At 41.5% G+C, this 16382-nt stretch overlaps 1 pseudogene across 1 annotated transcript in view; it reads left to right on the top strand.

Moving 5' to 3' along the window:
- Positions 1–15979, top strand: part of LOC122548245 (peptidase M20 domain-containing protein 2-like) — a 39735-nt pseudogene extending 23756 nt beyond the window's left edge. The window contains exons 4-8 of the transcript XR_015752110.1: positions 8923–9075; positions 12432–12554; positions 12978–13075; positions 13985–13994; positions 15352–15979. The product of XR_015752110.1 is annotated as a peptidase M20 domain-containing protein 2-like (transcript). The remainder of the gene's footprint in view (positions 1–8922; positions 9076–12431; positions 12555–12977; positions 13076–13984; positions 13995–15351) is intronic.
- The last annotated feature ends 403 nt before the right edge of the window (positions 15980–16382 follow it).

Genomic DNA, 16382 nt, shown 5'->3' with positions numbered 1-16382 from the left:
GGAGGACTCAAGCGAGTTCTCCAGTTTCAAATAACATTCCTTCCTTTTCAGCCCCTTTTTCCCCCCCTTCCATTCCTCTGAACCTCCTTTCCTTCCAGCTAGGTAAAAACAATGACTGCAGATGCTGGAAACCAGATTCTGGATTAGTGGTGCTGGAACAGCACAGCAGTTCAGGCAGCATCCGAGGAGCAGTAAAATTGATGTTTCGGGCAAAAGCCCTTCATCATGAAGGGCTTTTGCATGAAACGTCAGTGTTTTTTTTTGTTTACTGCTCCTCGGATGCTGCCTGAACTGCTGTGCTCTTCCAGCACTAATCCAGAACCTTCCTTCCAACTACCAAACAGATTCATTCCTCCCATCGACCAACCAGATGGTACCCTTTCCCACCCCCACCCCCACCCCAACCCCCACCCCAACCCACCCCATTATCTGCAGTTCCCCTCACATTCGCTCCTAACCCTGAAGAAGGCTTACACCTGAAACATTGACTTCTCCACCTCTTGATGCTGCCTGGCTTGCTGTGTTATTCCAGCCTCCTGCTTCTCTATTTATAAACTCTTAGCCTGATAGTGCAACAATGAATACAAGTACTTTGCATTCCGGTTACTCTGACCAAAGTGAATCACCTCACACTTGTCCACATTAAACTCCATTTGCCACCTCTCAGCCCAGCTCTGCAGCTTATCTATGTCTCTCTGTAACCTATAACATCCTTCGTCACTATCCACAACTCCACCGACCTTAGTGTCGTCTGCAAATTTACTAGGTAAAAACAATAACTGCAGATGCTGGAAACCAGATTCTGGATTAGTGGTGCTGGAAAAGCACAGCAGTTCAGGCAGCATCCGAGGAGCAGTAAAATCAATGTTTCGGGCAAAAGCCCTTCACCAGGAATTCCTGATGAAGGGCTTTTGTCCGAAACATCGATTTTACTGCTTGGATGCTGCCTGAACTGCTGTATTTTTCCAGCACCACTAATCCAGAATGCAAATTTACTAACCCACCCTTCTATGCCCTCATCCAGGTCGTTTATAAAAATGACAAACAGCAGTGGACCCAACACTGACCCTTGCAGTACACCACTGGTAACTGGACTCCAGGATGAACATTTCCCATCAACCACCACCCTCTGTCTTCTTTCAGCAAGCCAATTACTGATCCAAACTGCTATATCTCCACAATCCCATTCCTCCGCATTTTTGTACAATAGCCTACTGTGGGGAATCTTATCGAACGCCTTGCTGAAATCCATATACACGACATCAACCGGTTTACACTCCTCTATCTGTTTGGTCGCCTTCTCAAAGAATGCAATAAAGTTTGTGAGGCACAACCTACCCTTCACAAAACCGTGCTGACTATCCTAATCGAATTATTCTTTTCTAGATTATTATAAATCCTATCTCTTACAACCTTTTCCAACACTTTACCAACAACTGAAGTAAGGCTCACTGGTCTATAATTACCAGAGTTGTCTCTACTCCCCTTCTTGAACAGGGGAACCACATCTGCTATCCTCCAATCTTCTGGCATTATTCCTGTAGACTATGATGATTTAAAGATCAATGCCAAAGGCTCGGCAATCTCCTCCCTGGCTTCCCAGAGGATCCTAGGATAAATCCCATCTGGCCCAGGGGACTTATCTATTTTGACACTCTGCAGGATTTCTAATACCTCTTCCTTGTGAACCTCAATCCCACCCAGACTAGTAGCATTTATCTCTGTATTCTCCTTGACAACATTGTTGTTTTCTGGAGTGGATACTGTCGAAATATTCATTTAGTGCTTCCCCTATCTCTTATGACGCCCCACACAACTTCCCACTACTATCCTTGATTGGCCCTAATCTTACACATCATTCTTTTATTCCTTAAGTACCTATAGAAAGCCTTGGGGTTTACCCTGTTCCTATCCGGCAACAACTTCTCATGTCCCCTCCTGGCTCTTCTGAGCTCTCTTTAGGTCTTTCCTGGCTACCTTGTAACCCTCAAGTGCCCTAACTGAGCCTTCACATCTCATCCTAAAATAAGCTGCCTTCTTCCTCTTGACCAGAGATTCAACTTCCTTTGTAAACCACGGCTCCGCTCTACAGCTTCCTCCCTGCCTGACAGGTACATACTTATCTAGGACACACAAGCTGTTCCTTGAATAAGCTCCACATTTCTAATGTGCCCATCCCCTGCAGTTTTCTTCCCCCCCCACCCCCATTCTATGCTTCCTAAATCTTGCCTAATCGTATTGTAATTGCCTTTCCCCCAGCTGTAACTCTTGCCCAGTGGTATGCGTCTATCACTAAAGTAAACATAACAGAATTGTGATCACTATCACCAAAGTGCTCACCTACTTCCAAGTCTAACACTTGGCTGGGCTCATTACCCAGTACAAAATCTAATGTGGCTTTGCCCCTTGTTGGCCTGTCTACATACTGTCGGGAAGTCCTCCTGCGCACACTGGACAAAACCTGACCCATCTACAGTACTCAGTCAATATTTGGAAAGTTGAAGTCCCCCATGACAACTTCTCTCTCACTCTTTCGCTCTCCTATCGAGAATCCTCTGCTATCCTTTCCTCTACATCTCTGGATCTATTCGGAGGCCTATAGAAAACTCCCGACAGGGTGACCTCTCCTTTCCTGTTTCTAGCCTCAGCCCATACTACCTCAGTTGACAAGTCCCCAAACATCCTTTCTGCAACTGCAATACTGTCCTTGACCAACAATGCCACACCACCACCTATTTTACCATCTTTTCTGTTCTTACTGAAACATCTAAATTCTGGAACCTGCAACAACCATTCCTATCCCTGCTCTATCCATGTCTCTGAAATGGCCACAACATTGAAGTCCCAGGTACCAACCCATGCTGCAAGTTCATCCACCTTATTCCGGGTGCTCCTGGCAATGAAGTAGACACACTTCAAACCAGCTTCTTGCAAGCTGGGGCCATCTTGCGTCCCTGAAACTTGATTTCAGGCCTCCCAAATCACAGCCTTTTCTATACTTGAACTACAATTTTGGTTCCCATTCCCCTGCTGGATTAGTTTAAACCCACCCCAATAGTCTTAGCGAATTTTCCCCCCCCCAGATATTTGTACCCCTCTGGTTCAGATGAAGACCATCCTGCTTGTAAAGGTCCCACTATCGAAGAATCCAAAACCCCCTCACCCCCTCTCCTCCTCGTTTTCCACCCCCCCCTTTCTCCTTCCCCCTCCTTTTTCCACCTCCCCACCCCCCACCCACCCCCCCCACCCACCCCCACACACCAACCGTGGGTCGTCCTCGTCATCGTCTCCCTGCACCACCTGCTGGTTCCCTTTCCATCTGTAGCCCATTTGCCTCTTCCTTGTACTTGAGTAGTGACTATCTCCCTGTAACTGCTCTCAATAACCCCCTCTGCCTCCCAAATGATCCAAAGTTCATCCAGCTCCAATTCCCTAACTTGGTTTTCGAGGAGCTGGAGTTGGGTGCACTTCCCTCAGATGTAGTCAGCGGTACAGAACAGTGAAAAAATTTTTTCTTAAATTTTATTTTTATTTCACTTGTTAATTTATTTTTAAATATTGTTTCACTGTTCTGTACCTCTTGACTTTCTCTTTATTTTGCTCCCCACTCTCATGACCTTTTTTTTTTCCCCTCCTCTTTCCCCCTTTTGCTACCCTTCTTCCCTGTTTTCCATTTTGTCTGTTTCACCCATTCCCCCACATACTTTGTCACATAGCACTGGCTTCAGCCTTGGTCATTCACAGCTCCTAATCTCCCTATAATCTCTCTATGCACTGTCATTATCACCACTGTCATTATCACCTTTGCTTCTGGAGCCATGACTCGCCTTCTCTCAGCCTCGTGTAAATACCTCCCTATTTCTCCCTTTTTAGCTTTGGCAAAGGGTCAGTTAGACTCGCAACGTCAGCTCTTTTCTCTCCTTACAGATGCTGCCACACCTGCTGAGATTTTCCAGCATTTTCTCTTTTGGTTTTTAAACAGTTAGACTCACCTTCCTTCGCTCCTCCCTCGCACCTCTTGGCAAATGAGGATTCATTTGGTCTCTGTCTATACCTGACCATACCATATGCTTTTTCTTTTTCTTAACCAAAACCTCAATTTCTCTCGTCATTCAGCATTCCTTACACCGACCAACTTTGTCTTTCATCGTAACGGGAACATATTGTCTCTGGACTCTAGTGATGTCATTTTTGAAGGCTTCCCATTTTCCAGCCCCCAATCAACCTTTGAAAGTCACTGCCTAATGCTGCCAAAATTAGCCTACCTCCAATTTAGAACTTCAACTTTTAGATCTGGTCTATCCTTTTCCATCACTATTTTAAAACTAATAGAATTGTGGTCGCTGGCCCAAAAGTGCTCCCCCACTGATACCTCAGTCACCTGCCCTGCCTTATTTCCCAAGAGTAGGTCAAGTTTTGCACCTTCTCTGGTAGGCACATACTCATACTGAATCAGAAAATTTTCCTGTACACATTTCTCTCCATTTCTCACTTCGGGGCCAGCGACCATAATTCTATTAGATTTAAAATAGTGATGGAAAAGGATAAACCAGATCTGAAGGTTGAAGTTCTAAATTGGAGAAAGGCCAATTTTGACGGTATTAGGCAAGAACTTTCAAAAGCTGATTGGGCACAGATGTTCGCAGGTAAAGGGACGGCTGGAAAATGGGAAGCCTTCAGAAATGAGATAACAAGAATCCAGAGAAAGTATATTCCTGTCAGGTTGAAAGGGAAGGCTGGTAGGTATAGGGAATGCTGGTTGACTAAAGAAATTGAGGGTTTGGTTAAGGTATAGACAGGATAGATCGAGTGAAGTAGGAGCATATTCAAGAGGAAATCAGGAGGGCAAAAAGGGGACATGAGATAGCTTTGTCAAATAGAATTAAGGAGAATCCAAAGAATTTTTAGAAATACATTAAGGACAAAAGGATAATTAGGGAGAGAATAGGGCCCCTCCAAGATCAGCAAGGCGGCCTTTGTGTGGAGCCGCAGAAAATGGGGGAGATACTAAATGAGTACTTTGCATCCATATTTACTATGGACAAGCATATGGAAGATATAGACTGTAGGGAAATAGATGGTGACATCTTGCAAAATGTCCAGATTAGAGGAGGTGGTGTTGGATGTCTTGAAATGGGTAAAGGTGGATAAATCAACAGGACCTGAGCAGATGTACCCAAGAACTCTGGGAAGCTAGAGAAGTGATTGCTGGGCCTCTTGCTGAGATATTTGATAGTCACGGGTGTGGTGTCGGAAGACTGGAGGTTGGCAAACGAGGTGCCACTTTTTAAGAAGGGTGGTAAGGACAAGCCAGGAAACTCTAGACCAGTGAGCCTGACATCGGTGGTGGGCAAGTTGTTGGAGGGAATCCTGAGGGATAGGATGTTTTCATGTAATTGGAAAAGCAAGGCCTGATTAGGGATAATCAACATGGCTTTGTGCATAGGGAAATCCTGTCTCTCAAACTTGATTTGAGTCTTTTGAAGAAGTAACAAAGAGGATTGAGGGCAGAGCAGTCGATGTGATCTGTATGGACTTCAGTAAGGCGTTTGACAAGGTTCCCCATGGAAGACTGATTAGCAAGGTTAGATCTCATAGAGAACTAGCCATTTGTATACAGAACTGGCTCAAAGGTAGAAGAGAGGGTGGTGGTGGAGTGTAGTTTTTCAGACTGGAGGCCTGTGACCAGTGGAGTGCCACAAGGATCAGTGCTGGGACCTCTACTTTTTGTCATTTACCTAAATGATTTGGATGCGAGCATAAGAGGTACAGTTAGTAGGTTTACAGATGACACCAACATTGGAGGTGTAGTGGACAGCGAAGAGGGTTACCTCAAATTACAACAGGATCTGGACCAGGTGGGCCAATGGGCTGAGGAGTGGCAGATGGAGTTTAATTCAGATAAATGCGAGGTACTGCATTTTGGGAAAGCAAATCTCAGCAGGACTTATACACTTAATGGTAACGTCCTAGGGAGTGTTGCTGAACAAAGAGACCTTGGAGTGCAGGTAGATAGGATAGTGAAGAAGGCATTTGGTATGCTTTCCTTTATTGGTCAGAGTACTGAGTACAGGAGTTGGGAGGTCATGTTGCGGCTGTACAGGACATTGGTTAGGCCACTGTTGGAATATTGCGTGCAATTCTGGTCTCCTTCCTATCGGAATGATGTTGTGAAACTTGAAAGGGTTTAGAAAAGATTAACAAGGATGTTGCCAAGGTTGGGCTGGGGCTGTTTTCCCTGGAGTGTCAGAGGCTGAGGGGGTGATCTTAGAGGTTTACAAAAATTATGGGGCATGGATAGGATAAATAGACAAAGTCTTTTCCCTGGGGTGAGGGAGTCCAGAGGGCATAGGTTTATGGTGAGAAGGGAACGATATGAGACCTAAGGGGCAACTTTTTCTGAGGGTGGTACGAGTATGAAGTGAGCTGCCAGAGGAAGTGGTGGAGGCTGGTACAATTGCAACATTTAACAGGCATTTGAATGGGTATATGAATAGGAAGGGTTTGGAGGGTGCTGGCAGGTGGGACTAGATTGCCTTAGGATATCTGGTCGGCATGCACGGGTTGGACCGAAGGGTCTGTTTCCATACTGTACATCTGACTCTGTGCCACAAGATCACTGCTCGGTCCAATGGTTTTCGTCATTTATATGAATGATTTTAGATGTGAATATAGGAGGTATGGTTAATAAATTTGCTCATGATACCAAAATAGGTGGTGCAGTGGACAGTGAAAATGATTATCTTGGAAAACAATGGGATCTTGATTAGATGGGCCAATTGGTCAAGGAGTGGCTGACAAAATTTAATTTAGGTAAATGTGAGGTGTTGCATTTTGGGAAGGCAAATCAGGGTAGGGCTTATGCAGTAAATGATAGATCCCTAGGAAGTGTTGCTGAGCAAAGAACTAGAAGTGCAAGCGGGTAAGTCACTGAAATGGAGTTGCAAGTAGACAGTGTAGTGAAAATGACATTTGGCACATTTGCCTTCATTGGTCATAATATTGAGTATAAAATTAAGGACATTTGTTGTTGTACAGGACATTGGTGAGGCCACTTTTGGAATACTGCATATAATTCTGGTCGTTCTTTTATAGGAAAGGTGTTAAACTTGAAATGGTGCAGAAAAGGTTTACAAGGACATTGAGGACTGGAGGGTTTGAGCTGCAGAGAGGCTGAGTAGGCTGGAGCTATTTTTTCCTGGAGCATTGGAGACTGAGGGATGATCTTATCGAGGTTTATAGAATCATGAGGGGCATGGGTAGGGTGAATAGCCAAGGTCTTTTTCCTCAGGTGGGGAAATCCAAAACTAGAGAGCATAGGTTTAAGGTGAGAGGAAAGATTTTAAAAAAGATCTGAGGGACACCATTTTGAGAGGGTGGTGCATGTATCGAACAAGTTGAAGTGGTGGAGGCTGGTACAATTACAACATGGATGGGTATATGAATAGGAGGGGATTAGAGGGATATGGGCCAAATGCTGGCAAATGGGACTAAGTCAGAATGAGATGTCTGATAGGTGCAGATGAGTTTGTCCATAGGGTCTGTTTCCGTGCTAGATGCCTCTGACTCTGACTCTGACTGTAACTGCAATTCAAGAAGGAGGTTCATCATAGCCTTCTCAAAGATAATTTGCGGATTGGCAATAAATGCTGGATTTCCAGGGGCCTATCCCAAGAATGAATAAATAAAACCAAAATCTGCTTCCTCTTTATTTCCTGCCATTTTCCAATTTCCGTTAACATGAGAAACTTAAAAAATTAGACCTGGAGTAGGCCATTCAGCATGTCAAAGCCTGCACTACTATTCAATAAAACTGTAGTTGATCTGATTGTAGCTTTAATTCCATTTTTCTATCTGCTCTCTGGAATGCTTGAGTTGCTTATCATTCAAAAATTTGTCTTAATTCAACCTTGAATGTATTCAAAGACAGTCTCCACTGCCCACTGGGAGAGAATTCCAAACACTAATGACCTTCTCGGAAGATATTCCTGTTTATCCCATCTTAAATTGGAATTTAGACTCGTGCTTTCTAAATTTCGTCATGAGGAGCAAAATCCTTTCAGCGAAATGTCCTGTCAGAATCCCTCAATCTTTAATGTTTCACAAGGTCTCCTCTCATGTAATCAGAAGATGCAATCTTTTCAACTTGCCTTATTAAGTAACAGACCATATGATGACATAAACATCTCTAGCTGTAAATGGTGCTCTGAAATGCTAAATATTCATGAGATATTGAGCTGTTAGGTTTTAGCTCCAAGTAACTTCTATTCTGTGTAACCTTCACGTATGAATGATTTGTAGATATTTCTGGAATCTCCTCATACTGACCAGGGCAAATAATCTTCCATTTAACTTTCTACTGGTCCTAACTCTTCAACCCAAGAACTAGGTCCTACCAAATTCTGTCTAACAGGGAACCACATACTCCTTCGTAGAACAGAATCATAGAGTCCCTACAGTGTGGAACCAGGCATTTCAGCCCAACAAGTCCACACTGACCCTCCAAAGAGCAACCCCACCAGACCCATTCCTCTAGCCTATTACTTGACATTTACCCCTGACTAATGCACTGAACCTACACATCCCTGAACACTCGGCAATTTAGCATGGCTGATCTAACCTGCACATCTTTTTGATTGTGGGAGGAAACTGGAGCACCTGGAGGAAACCCATGCAGACGCAGGAAAAATGACTGTGCAAACTCCACAGTCACCCAAAGCTGGAATCAAACCCAGGTCCCTGGTGCTGTGAGGCACCAGTGCTCACCACTGAGCCACCATGTCACCCATTCTGTTTATGACAGGTGCTGTTTCGCTCGCTCACGCATTCTTGCACACTAGAGTGTAGGCATGCATCAGGGCAAAATGCACAGTTTCTGTAAGGTTTGGATTATTTGATCATTAATGCTGTCTTTGCTACTAGGCATTATTAAACATGGAGGAGTAAAGCCAAATATTATTCCATCATACACTGAGCTAGTATATTATCTACACACTCCAAAGTACAAAGACCTGTGCATACTGTGAGAAGGCAGTGCAGTGTTTCAAAGCTGCTGGCTTGGCCACAGGATGCAAGGTAGTTATTGCATGATAATAACTATAAACTTTTTCACTTTCCAACTGCATCCTTGAAGCTGTGTATAAAGACCTAGTTTTCTGCCCTAATTTCATTCTCATGTCAGTACATCTGGCATACAGTAATAATGTCATCAAATAGGGTAAGCAGCCAATCAGGCAGCAAACCTGAAAGAAACTAGCAAGTCATCTTATTGATTTTTTTTTTAAATACTCTTACAGAAAGTGAAAAAGATTGATCTGTACACTTGGGATTAAAGTTTAAAAGCTGAAATATCAAATTAAGAAATATAAATCTGAAATTTGTTATAAAATTTAGCTTTTTGGGGTCAGGAATATTGTTCAGGAGTACTTATGATCTACTATGCCATTTAACAATCCAGTTGCCTGGGTTACAGGACATTTCTTTAGTAAAGACGTTTTACAGCCAGAATAAATCTAAAATGTGCCAGTTCACTTCAGTTCAGTGATGTTTTATTATTTCTGAGCCCAAGTGCTCTTTAAAAGGCACGGTGGCTCAGTGGTTAGCACTACTGCCTCACAGCACCAGGGTCCCAAGTTCAATTCCAGCCTCGGGCAACTGACTGTGGAGTTTGCACATTCTCCACACAGTCTGCGTGGGTTTCCTCTGGGTGCTCTGGTTTCCTCCCACAGTCCGAAGATGAGCAGATCAAGTGAATTGGCCATGCTAAATTGTCCAAAGTGTTAGGTGCATTAGTCAGAGGGAAATGGGTCTGAGTGGGTTGCTCTTCAGAGGGTCGGTGTGGACTTGTTGGGCTGAAGGGCCTGTTTCCACACTTAAGGGAATCTAATCTAAATGATCACAGGATTATTTGACTCCTGTCTATACTGGCTCTTCAGACAAGTGGCATTACCTAGCGTCAATCTCCTTTTTCCCCATACCCTATTTCTATTGAAGTAATCATCCAATGCCCCTTTGAATGCCTCAAGTGAACCCCTCCATCACATTTTCAAGCAGAGCGTTTCATCTATCCTAACTGCTGTGTTAAAAAGATTTTATATTCATGTAACCTTTGCCTCTTTTACCAATCACTTTTTAAATGTTTGATAGACTTTGTCAATGTAGTGTGACTCAGTGTGATATTGTCTGAAGCTCTGTGATATGCCATTGAGCCCCACTGCTCTCGTTTCTTGTTGTTGAAGCAAAGAGATTAGCACTTGAAATCAAATTCAGCAGCTACAACTTATGTAATTAGATACCTTCTTTATAAAGGTGGGCCAGAAAACAGCAGATTTAGGGAGAGAGGAAGAAGATTGCTTGTTCCTCATTAGTTCTGTGGTTTGAGTTTTCAGTGTTCGCCTTTCCATCAACAGTATTTGTTTTGACAAAGAATGGACAAAGAGCAAAAGATAGAGAAGTTAGTTATGAGGGTGATTCTCAAAGGTTTCTTGCTGTTCTGAGCCAGATTTTCTTAGTACAGTTCAAATCTCAAAAACAATGTTATATTTGGTTTGAAGAATAAAGGGTTCCACAAAGCAAAGAAGTTAATCATGCTGAGTCCTTGTGAAGTTCTTTCCCCTGAATTCTGTTACTTTCTGAAACTTGAATTCTCATATGTCCATTGTCTGTCTGCAAATTACTGGTATTTCAATTTATGAGTGTGTCACTCTGTAATCCCGTTAAAAATCACAACACCAGTTTATAGTCCAGTAGGTTTAATTGGAAGCACTAGCTTTCAGATGGCTGCTCCTTCATCAGGTGGTTGTAGAGTACACAATTGTAAGACAGAATTTATAGTAAAAGTTTAGTGATGTAACTGAAATTATACATTGAAAAATACCTTGATTGGTTAAGTCTCTCATCTGTTGGAATGACCATGATAGTTTCACTTCTTTCATATGTAAATCACAACACTTGTTTAAAAGTTACTTTAACAGGCTCAGTGGTTAGCACTGCTGCCTCAGCACCAGGGACTCAGGTTCAATTTCCCCCTTTGGGAAACTGTCTGGAGTTTGCCCGTTCTCCCCATGTCTGCGTGGGTTTCCTCCGGGTACTTCTGTTTCCTCCCACAGTCCAAAGATGTGCAGGTTAGGTGAATTGGCCGTGGTAAATTGCCCGTAGTGTTAGGTGCAGGGGTAAATGTAGGGGAATGAGTCTGGGTGGGTTGCTCTTCGGCCCAACAAGTCCACACCTGCCCTCCGAAGAGCCTGTTCCCGCACTGTAGGTAATCTAATCTAACCTAAAAAAAATTGGTATCGGCTCAGATAATGTGTTGAAGGTGTTAGCCCCCTATGTGCTGCTGTCTGTGCCATAATGTTTAGACTGATTTCTAATCTAAAAAATGAATTAACAGAATCTTACATGGATTCATGCAGTTTTTGAGCAAAGTACAATGTAATTCTGCAAGTACAAATTCACCCCACGTGTGTGTGTGTGTTGCAATGTGGTCACCTGTAGTGTGACGTGAACCCAAGGTCCCGGTTGAGGCCCTCCCTATGGGTACCAAACTTAGCTACCAGCCTCTGCTTGGCCACTTTTCGCTGCTACCTGTCCTGAAATCCGCCTTGGAGGATGGTCACCTGAAGGTCAGGTCAAATGTCCTGGACCGCTGAAGTGTGCTCCAACTGGGAGGAAACACTCCTGTCTGTTTGTTTGTTGTGCTGCGTCCATTCATCCATTGCCATAGCCTCTGCTCGGTTTCGCCAATGTACCATGCCTCAATGTACCATGTGATTTTTAACTTGTACACCCCAGTCCAACACTGGCATCTCCAAATCACTAATCCATTTAACAACTTTCAGCTTTAGAGTCAAGTGGTTTTGTAGCAGGCACTGTTTAAAAGATTTTCATATCCAATTAGATGCAGATTAGTTTTTAAACAAAAATCAATGAAGTCGTAACTCCTTTATTTATGACCTGAGCTTAAACTCATTTACTTGGAGGAAAAAAACCCCAAAAACTGAGGATGCTGGAAATCTGAAACAAAAATAGAAATTGCTGACCCAAGCATTAACTCTTGCTTTTGCTCCACAGGTGTTGCCAGACCTGATGGATTTCTCCAGCAATACTTGATAGTTATATATTTGATAGAAGTATATTAGTCTTTTCTTGACTTCTTTACCGTGTTATACTTAATCCAATGTAATCAACAGTCTCCATTTATAGGAGATATCTTAACTTTTGCAAAGTAGAGAAAACAAAAACTAATATATAAGCTAACATATCTTTACTTTTTTGAAAGGATAGTTATATATAGCTCTCTGACTTAGTTTGTGAAAATCTGTTCACATTTCCAGTGAAATGTTTAATTATTTAATTTATTTCTAAATTTTGCAATCAAGAGACTGAACAGTTGGTAAATAACCAATGATTATTTATGAACTATTTATTTTCAGGTAGAGCTGGAATTTATGAAGACAGCATTTTATAACGTGTTTCCAAATGAGACACTACGAAGGTGAATGGCAGAAGTCTTAGTATGGAATTTGCAACTGGTGAAGTTTTGAACACGCTATCAGGTAAAGCTGTGAATGCACACTTTTACCATCATAATTATCAGCAGGTACAGTTTGGATTTCTTTTCTCTTTGCTGTTTGAATATAAAACTAGTTTGAAAAATCAGTAATTTCTTAATGTTCGGTCTCGGTCTCTTCCCCCCGTGTTAAAGTTATGAAAATCTCAAGCATGCAATTCTTGTATAATTTTTAATATTCACATTTAAAATCAACATTTTTAATATTAGGCATGTAAACCATTTTTATAAATTCAATTGAGACTGCCTATTAAGGAATTGAGATGAAAAATGTCTGTTGCTTTTGCACAATAAGTTGTATTATTAGTGTGAGTACAATTTTCTAGATTGTTCTACTATTCAAGAAATAGTATGATATTTTTGATGTAAAATATATTAAATTATTTCTATTTTTTTTTTATTTTCTTAGGCTCCACAGATTTTGGCAATGTTTCTCTTGTAGTTCCTGGAATTCACCCTTAATTTTACATTGCCTCCTCTGCATTGAATCATACACTGAAGCAGCTGGTAAGTACTGAATATCACTTATAAAATTGTTGTAAATGCTTACTGAATATAAAATATAAACATGAATGTTTCAGCATCCACTGTTAACAAAAACTGGGTTCTCCTCATTCCACATCTCTCTCTTTTTTTTTAAAAGAAAGGGGCTGTGTTTGCAGTTGTCCTGCTTCTAGTCTTGCCCATGTTTCTTTGTAATTGGATAATTGTGGGGAAAGCAAGAATTGCCTGGAATGATTCACATGGAATGACACACATCAGACCTTGCTGTGTAGGAAGTCCCAGGTGTGATCATTTGAACTTTGGTATTCTTGTTGTTGAACTAATGAGTGCAAAGCAAAGATTTTTGTCAATTTGTCTCATTTCAGCGATGTTCATTACTATTTGATGAAATTTGAATGTTGTATGAAAGGCTGGTATTTATTACTCACCCCTAGTTGTCCTGAGAACTTAGTGAAACAACTTAATAGCATGTTAGGCTACTTCAGAGTAGTGTAAATAAGGGTCATTCAATTGGTGGGAAACTGAAAGCAGTGGCTTCTTCACATTACCTATTGCCTGTGTTAGACTACTATCTGGTAATTCTTGCCCTCCATTTCCACCTGGTCTGTTTTCACTTGTGCTAGTTTAAGTCTTGTTTTTATGCTTTTATTTTCAGAAAAATTAATTATTCTGCCATTCAGACTGGCCCTGGACAAATAACATAACTACTTTTATAACAGGAATTACCACTCTTTTCTCTCCTATGCTGTGAAATCTTCAGTCATTAACTTCTTACCTCAACCCTATCATAGACCTGTCCTTTTTTTTTCTCCCTCTCCACCACTTTCACTTGCTCAAAACTAATTACATCTTCATCTTTGTTCAGATCTGAAAAAAGGTTATTGATTTGAAGCACTAACTGTTTCTCTATAGATATGCCAGAGTGAGTATTTACAGCACTTGTTTATTACAGATTTTCAGAATCTGCAATATTTTGCTTTTGATTTGGTGTAATATTTTATAACTACTAACAAATTTACATTTTTCTACTTGCTCAATTTATCTATGTTACATGTCTCCCCATATTTTTCATCAACTGCAAAGTGAGTTTGTTGTGTGCAGGTCACTAGATATACCAATCAACAGTCTAAGCAAGGAGCCTTAGAAAATGCAGCTCAGCACCATCTGTTTCCCTTACCCCTCATCTCTCATACCCAAAACCTACCTATCCAGTTCTGATGTCGGGCCATCATCCTGAAAAAGACTGCAATAGTTCAAGATGAAGAGCCACCACAGTTTTCACAGGGCATTTAGGAATGGCCAATTTTTGAAAAAAAAACCCTGTTACACTAGTCTATGTCCAGACAATATTCAGTCTACTGTTTCCAAGTGGATTTTATTTAATCTGAAGTCTTTCTTGGAATGTTTTGACAACATTCTGGAAGTATCGCTGTTCTAGTGAGTAAAGCCAAAGTTATTGGATCCGTCATCTTTTATATACCTGATATTCAGGTACCAGGTGACTGCAGCTCACTGATTCATTATGACAGCTTTCATCCAACTCTGTCACCATAATGTCCTGCATGCTCCATGGACACCATCCTGCATAAACCTTTGCCAGGGCTGATTTTCATGGATAATTTATTAGCCTCATTAAATTATCATGCCTGCTCTTAGTCCAACTCCCACACAGCATCAGCCCTTCCCGACTTTGTGTGAAGTTCAGGGACATCCACGACTTGAATGCCTCTGCAGGTTGCTTTATGTGCAAGGATACAAATATACCTCATTTCTTACCACTTACTTTGTGCTTAGCTGGAAGTTGTCAGTCTCTGTCGGTTGCATTGTCTTTTAAGCAGAGGTAGAAGCAGCCAGTGTGTTGCTGTACAGCTATATCATGCATGCTATAGCATTATCACACCTAGACCATGTACCAGCAGCTTGCATGGCAAACACTACATGAGCTTAAACCAAATTACCATGTCTAAAGCAATCTTTAGTGGGGTCAAAGGGAATTATTGTCAGTCATTGATACCACAGTCAGTCATGGGGCTCATCTGATTGTAGTCCAGGATTTTGGCTGAGGCCACACGGATGCTTGGGCTTACCCAGGTCTGAGGATCCGTTCTTGCAGAACATTGTCTTCAGCCACACTTGTGCCAGGAGACCAGCCAGGAATCTGTTGGAAGAGTCAAGTGAATTTTTTTCTGTCTATACACTGGTTCAAGTAAAAATAGTTTAAATTAAAATTTGACGAACACTATTTGCACTCACTGTTTGTTTGTTTTTCTTTGTTTGAGGATCTAAAGAAGCACAGTATTAAACATTGTGCACAGCAAAGGCCTTGGCAATGACTGCATTGGATGTTGCTCTAAACCTCGATCTGTTGGAACAGATGAAGAAAGATTTTGAAAAGCTCAAGTTACAGGAAATAGTCTTTAAACAATAGAATTGTCATTTATTGGAGATCAAAATAACCTGTAAATGATTGTAATTTTTTTAAAAATCGCTCTACTACAAATGGATGGTAAACTAATCACCACAAAAAATTGCTAACTGCCAGTATAGGTGAGTGGTTTATGTTGATCTTGCATTGCGAATATTTAGAGCACTTGTTTTATAACGTAACTAAGTACTTTTTTCCTCTGTTCAATCTTTGAAATTTAAAATTTCTTCACCCTGATATAAAAGAATCTTGCATGATTTTATTCCAACTTGGAAAGGGTGTTGTAAAATTGGTTTTGTACAGAATAATTCTGTAGCTTCCTGGTCACAATGTGAAGAAAGATTTAATCCTATTATTTATGTTTGTTCATAAATTTATAGTAATGAGTAGCTAGTTTCTCATCCTAGCAATACTTCTGTGTGAATTTTAGAAATGTTTTTGCGCAGAATATTTGTATTTTACAATTAAATGAACTGGAAGAATTATTGTTGATTATGTCTGGGAAGGCAATTGTCTTGAGACAAAGAGTGGCACTGGAAAAGCACAGCAGGTCTGGCAGCATCCGAGGAGCAGGAGAGTCGACAATTTGGGCATAAGGCCTTCATCAGAGAACCATGTAACAGGGACACAGGTTGGAATCCCCCCCCCCCCCCCCCCCATGACAGATATTTGAATTCAATTAGAAAATTTTAGAACTAAGGCTAATGATGGCCATGAATCTATTTCTGGTTGTAGGAAAAACCTAACTGGTTCACTAATGTGCCATCCTTACCTGCTCTGGCCTACATGTGACTCCAGACCCACAGCAATGTAGTTGACTTTTGATTCAATTAGGGATAAGCAGTAAATGCTGGCCTATAATTATGATGCCCTCATCCTGTCAAT

Source organism: Chiloscyllium plagiosum, unplaced genomic scaffold (assembly GCF_037043375.1).
Source record: "Chiloscyllium plagiosum isolate Xiang-an unplaced genomic scaffold, Cpla_swu_hap1 HiC_scaffold_3, whole genome shotgun sequence".
In the NCBI taxonomy this organism is placed as follows: domain Eukaryota; kingdom Metazoa; phylum Chordata; class Chondrichthyes; order Orectolobiformes; family Hemiscylliidae; genus Chiloscyllium; species Chiloscyllium plagiosum.
The sequence above is the reverse complement of the archived record's forward strand: the minus strand, read 5'-3'. Positions and strand labels throughout refer to the sequence as shown.